Raw genomic sequence first — 6,085 nt, 5'->3', positions numbered from 1 at the left:
AGGGTGGAATGGGGAGAGGATAGTGGGACATGGCAGTTGTGACAGATTGTATCATTCCCAAGGTGACCACAAGCATCTCCTGTCCACATGTCCTTCTTAGTGTGTCTTTGACAATCTTTCCATTGAGTATTGGGGTCCATGTCACCTCCCCTTGAAACTGAGCAGAATTCTGAGACTTCGCCTGGAGTATGGCAAAAGTGACACTCTGTGACTTCCAGGGTGAGGTCATAGAAATACTAGGCACTTCTGCCCCGATCTTCTGGGATACTCACTGAGGGAATCTAGAGGCCATGACGCAGTCTCACCACCCTGAGGCCACGGTGCCAATGTAATCTACACAAAGAGACCACATGGAGAGTCCCTGAGTCTACTTGGAACAAGAGATGCCTGTCCCCCACCCAGCTCCTCCAGTCCTGCACTGTTTCAGTTCCAGCCAGTATCTGACCACAGCCCCGAGCCATAAGGGCCTAGCCAAGCCCTGCCTAAAATCCTGACTCACAGAGGCTACAGAAGGTAATAAAATGATTGTTGCTGCTTTAAGCCGCTCGTATTGGGATTTGTTACCAGAAGACAGAAGGACACTGGAGAAAGGGAGGCAGTATAAAAGGAAGATGCAGAGATGCCCTAGAGAGACAAAAGGCTAAAAGATGGCAAAATGTCCAAAGAAAGAGAAGTGATGGGGGTGTCTGGGTGGCTCAGTCGATTAAGCGTCCGACTTCAGCTCAGTCATGATTTCCTAGTTCGTGGGTTCGAGCCCCATGTCCGGTTCTGTGCTGGCAGTTCAGGGCCTGGACCCTGCTTTGGATTCTGTGTCTCCCTCTCTCTCTGCCCCTCCCCACTCACACTCTGTTTGTCTCTCTCTGTCTCAAAAAAAATGGATCAACATTAAAAGAAAAATTTTTTTTAAAAAAGAGAGAGAGGTAGTGAAGGTGCTTCAGACAGGCTCATGAGGGTCTCTTCCTCAGTCAAGTGGAAAACACCTGGTCTGGGAGACCTGCACTCCCTTCTAGCACCGCTTGCTGCCTGCGTCTTCCAGGCACGTGCCCCCTCCTCTCCAAAGAAAGCTCTGTGAACTGACAGACTGTGTGTGAAAGGAGGAGCAAAAGAGCAAGGTGTCCCTTGCATCAATTCTGGGGCCACCAAGCACGCTTTTGACCCTGACTCACTGTTCTCACGTAGGCTCTGTTGCCAGAAAATTTGCTGACCAGCTGAGACAAATATCTGACCCACTTGGCAATCGTGTTCCTCACAGTAAACTAATCCGCTGGCCCTCCAAGGTATGCACTCATCTGATCAGCACGTGGAGACACCTGACCTTCATTTGTGAAAGACAAAGACCCCCGATATGGGTGATCAGAATAAGGTGTGACCACTCTGAGGGATCCTGCCAGAAAATGATCTCTGGCCTCCCTGGTCAGTGACTATTCTTCGTGGTTACAGCTGCAAAACAATCTCTGGCTAAAAATGAGAGAGAAGAGGAAAGACCAAGCAGTTCCTCGGAATTAAGGGAAAACTCAGAAGAGCTCAAAAATAGTGCGAGCAAGAAGAGAAAGGCAGAGGACAGAGGCCAGCCCTCTGTTGGGACAGCTCAGGACCCCTGTGGCAGGGCAGTCTGGCCCAGAAAAACCTTGTCTCACCTTCACACTGCTCTCCAAACTGCTTGCCTTTCCTCCCGATTACACTGCCATGGAAACGAACTACATCTTGGTCTGTATGCACTTAAAAAGAAAACATAAATTGAGTGTAGTTGAAGGAGGAGAAGGAGAAGATGGAGAAGAAGGAGGACAAGAAGGAGGAGGAGGAGGAGGAGGGCAAGGAGGTGGAAGAGGAGGAGGAGGGAGAGAAGGAAGGACAGGAGGAGGAGACGGAGGAGGGAGGAAGGATGAGGAAAAGGAGGGGGAGGACTAAGTTTAAAGATTTCTCCTCCAGTGTTCTCAACCCAAATATTAAGCGAAAACCCAAAGTCAAAATGTGATTCTAGTGACAGCACGGCTTGTTTTTGATATTTAGATTATGTTGTCAAATATTTCATAGATTCCATTTGTTGAGCATCTGTCTTCAGCAAACATGAGTTAAAATTATTAAGAAATAATGAAATTTTGAACCCCTAGTAAAACAAAGATTGTAAAATTTTAGGTCTTATTTAAAAGCACGCCTTTATGTTACATGCATATAATAACTCTTAAATTATAAAATCCCCAAAGGAGAAACAGAAATGCAGCAAGCATATTACAGAAGGTCTTAGCACCACATCCTTGACCTTGTCTCTGCCTTCTCCTCTTCACCACTGGGACGTTTTAATTTTGTGTTAACTGTGACACGAAGAGGTTTTGGTCATTCACACCTCTGATGAGAGCACCAGGCAGTTGGAGGGATGAGACATTTACATAGATATATCACCTGTATCACTGTAAGTGGTCCATCCAGAAATGTATTAAGTCTTAACTATTTTAATTGTGAGAAACTATTCCAAAAATAAAGCTGCTCTCTTCCCAGTGTAACACTGATGAGAAGACAACATAGGAACTGCCTACGGCGACCCTAAAATCAAAATAAGCAGACATCGGGGCACCTGGGTGGCTCAGTCGGTTAAGCATCCGACTTTGGCTCAGGTCGTGATCTCACGGTTCGTGGGTTCGAGCCCCGTGTCGGGCTCTGAGCTGTTAGCAGATTCTGCTTCAGATTCTGTGTCTCCCTCTCTCTCTGCCCCTCCCCTGCTCATGCTCTGTCTCTGTCTCTCAAAAGTAAATAAATGTTAATATATATAATATATATAATATCCAAAATAATATATATTATATATTATATATAGGGCATATATTATAATATATATTATATATTATATATTATATATTATATATTATATATATTTTGGATATATATATATATAATATATATATATCCAAAATAAGCAGACACAGTTGTGCTCTTCTGCAAGTCAGCTGGCACCAGGAAAGAGACACTTGCCGTAGGAGCTTTATCCACGGAAGTGGGTAGACGAGTGTAATTGACATCGATCCTAGGATCAGCAATTCAACAGGACCAGAGGTAAATGGTGGTGAGGATTTTAGGGGAGCAAGGAGGATCGTGGGGATGTTCGTTCTCACTGTGGGGCTTTTATTTATTCCCAGTGCATATATATGGAGAATGAGCATATGCATAAAGGTGAGTCAGGCCCATCTACCAGAAGCCAATAGAGGACGAATTGAACCCTCTTCTGAGACAGAGATATACTATCATTTTTTTTCACCAAAGGTTGCAATTGGGTCTAGGTCACTGTAGTTCCACTGAAGTGATAGAATGTCTGATCATTAGTGTTCTGATTTTCCTACAAAAATCGGGAAGAATGAGATGACTTCCACAGATTGGGCCAGGCATACTTCCAAGATTCCAAGCTACCTGGAAGATTTGCCATAAGAACAAGGCACTTTCACTTTCTCTCAGGCCAGGAAATGTGTAAAATGATCCAGCCACTCACAGGTCATTGTAGAAACTCACTGACTAATCTCCTGGGCTGGTCCAATCCTGTCTGTAGGGTCACAGCAAAGGCATCTGTGATGTTCAAATCTCTTACATAATGAACATTCTCATGAAAGAAGAGAAAGACCATGTTATGGTGTAGTGAGCTGCCCTGCACTGGTGGTTTTCCAGTGGGGGCTGGATGCTCAAGTCAGAGGCGCAGTAGAAGACATCTCCTTCCCTGGATCAGAAGGATCCCTCCAGCTCTGAGATTCTCTAATTTCACAAAAATTTCATGACTGCCTATATTTCTGCCATAAATACTCAAACCTATGATATCCATGTGTGTATTATGGATGTGGTCAAGATTTTTTTGTGCACTGGACTTGAGTCCATAGGGGATGGGGGACCATGCTTCCTAGAGGAAAAACTGGAAAAGAGCTATCTCCAGTCATAGATCTGGTGTAAGAAGGTCGATGGACTCCATTTTGCTTTGAAAGGAAAAGTCTTTAGTCAGATATATGCAATTTTCCTTGTAGCTCAAAAACAAATTACACAATGTTCAGCAAAATCTGACAAGCCAGCATGGACATTTTTAGCCTGTTTTGTCAAGATTCTCTTAGTACTTGACAGATTTTAACTCGAATTCACAAACTCCACAAGAAGGGACTCAGTGTGTATCATTCTTGAAAGGGGTGTGTCATTGTTAATTTTTTTTTTTCTTCAGCAGCTATTACTTCCTGGATTGGGATCACTACTATACTTATAAAGAAAACATTAATGACTCACCAACTCTCTGAGTTGATTTTCTAGTAAACGGGTTGGTCTTACTTTGACCTAATAATATGCTTTGTACACTATCACCAGAATTGAGATTGAAGTCTGTGGTTATGAAGCAAAGCCAAACTCTTAGCCCACAGTGGGCTCAAACCCATAATCCAAGTGTCACTAATATTAACCTGTGATCAATTTGTGCATCTAATGAAGCCAGAGGCAGGGAAATGACCTTATAAGACTAGTCTGTAAACTCTCTGACCACAGGAATCACGTCTGTCCTTTGCTATATCCCAGCATCCACTATAGTGCCTAGCACATAGTAGGTATTAAATACATAGTTAGTGAATGAATTCATTTTTCCCCAAGGTATCAAGAACCTGTATATCTCCCATTTCTCCTTTCCCTTTTCCTTACCCTGAACCCCATTTTCCAAAGGTATCTACTCTTCAACATTTCATGTGTTGAAAGATGTTTTTTTGTTTGTTTGTTTGTTTTTTTAGAGAGCGAGTGTGCCCATGCACGCACGCACACACATGAGGAGGGGAGGGTCAGAGAGAAGGAAACAGAATCCCAAGCAGGCTCCACTCTCAGCACAGAGCCCGATGTGGGGCTTGATCTCATGACTTTGAGATCATGACCTGGGTAGAAATTAAGAGTCGGTCACTTAATGGACTGAGCCACCCAGACAGCCCTGAAAGATGATTTTAGAAGGAAAAGGATTTTCACATGATTTCAGGGAGAAAAGTGTTAAAATGGGAAAACTTACTAAAGTCTTGAAACAAAGGATAAAATCCCCTCAAAAGTTGGTAGTAGTTAATAATAAAGATATAGTTTGGAAAAAGACAAATCAAGATTACCATATCTTCTCTGAGTCACCTTCTAGGAGGACAGTTCACCTGGACAGAAGCTGTGCTTCTTTGCTGATGTTTAGGTGTCAGGCATCGCCTACCTGTGAAACAGACCATTGTCCTCACAAGCATCATCCATGGGAGAGGTGTTCCAGGCCCTCCTGTGATCACAAAGGGAGGCCCAACCCATTTCTAAATGGAGCTTGGGGGGGCGGGTGCAGAAAATGAGCTGTGGGAGTGACAGTCTGTATACTTTATAGCCCCTACCTCCAGGTGCCTCACAGCTCGGGCCTTCTGCCCCAGGCTAGGACCAATTCCAGCTCCTAGGTTGGTGAACCCAACAACAGCTTTCAGCTGTCTGGTTCTGAACACAAGCAAGAGAGGAAAAAATCCACAAGTCCCCCTCCCCTTCTATGCTAACTTTTGGGGACTTTTGTCCCTGTGATCGGCAGGCAGCCCAACACTACTTTTCTTACTGTTATCTCTCATTTCACAGCTTCAGGTGGGGTAATAAATGAAAACAGAGGAACAACAGTTCCCAAAATGTGGTCCGAATGCCCCAGGGGGTCTCAAGGCCCTTTCAGGGTGCTTATGAGGTCTACATCACGATTCCCCCCTTTTTTTTTAATCCTAATCTCTCACATGTGCACGGTGGGGTTTTCTAGAGGCTACCTGATGTGTGATGACATCCTCTCTCTGATGGCTTATAGATACGTACTTGTGTTTTCTTGTACTTAAAAATCTTTTCCATTTGTAATTGATAAGACAGTAAATAGCAATAGATATAACTCACATAAACAAAAGCTCCTTGGTGTCCTCAATAATTTTTAAGAAGAAAGGAGCTTTAAGGCCAAAATGTGAGAGAACCACTGATTTTAAAAAATACATGGTGTTTCCTGCTTTCCACTGTTCCTCACTCTCAATCTCCAGATAGCCACAACCCACTGTTATCCTGGGGGACCTGAACAGCCATGCAGAGGCCACAATCTGCACGGGAAGGA

The sequence above is a fragment of the Leopardus geoffroyi genome, chromosome C3, assembly GCF_018350155.1.
Source record: "Leopardus geoffroyi isolate Oge1 chromosome C3, O.geoffroyi_Oge1_pat1.0, whole genome shotgun sequence".
Lineage (NCBI taxonomy): Eukaryota > Metazoa > Chordata > Mammalia > Carnivora > Felidae > Leopardus > Leopardus geoffroyi.
This window is presented reverse-complemented; position numbering follows the sequence as displayed.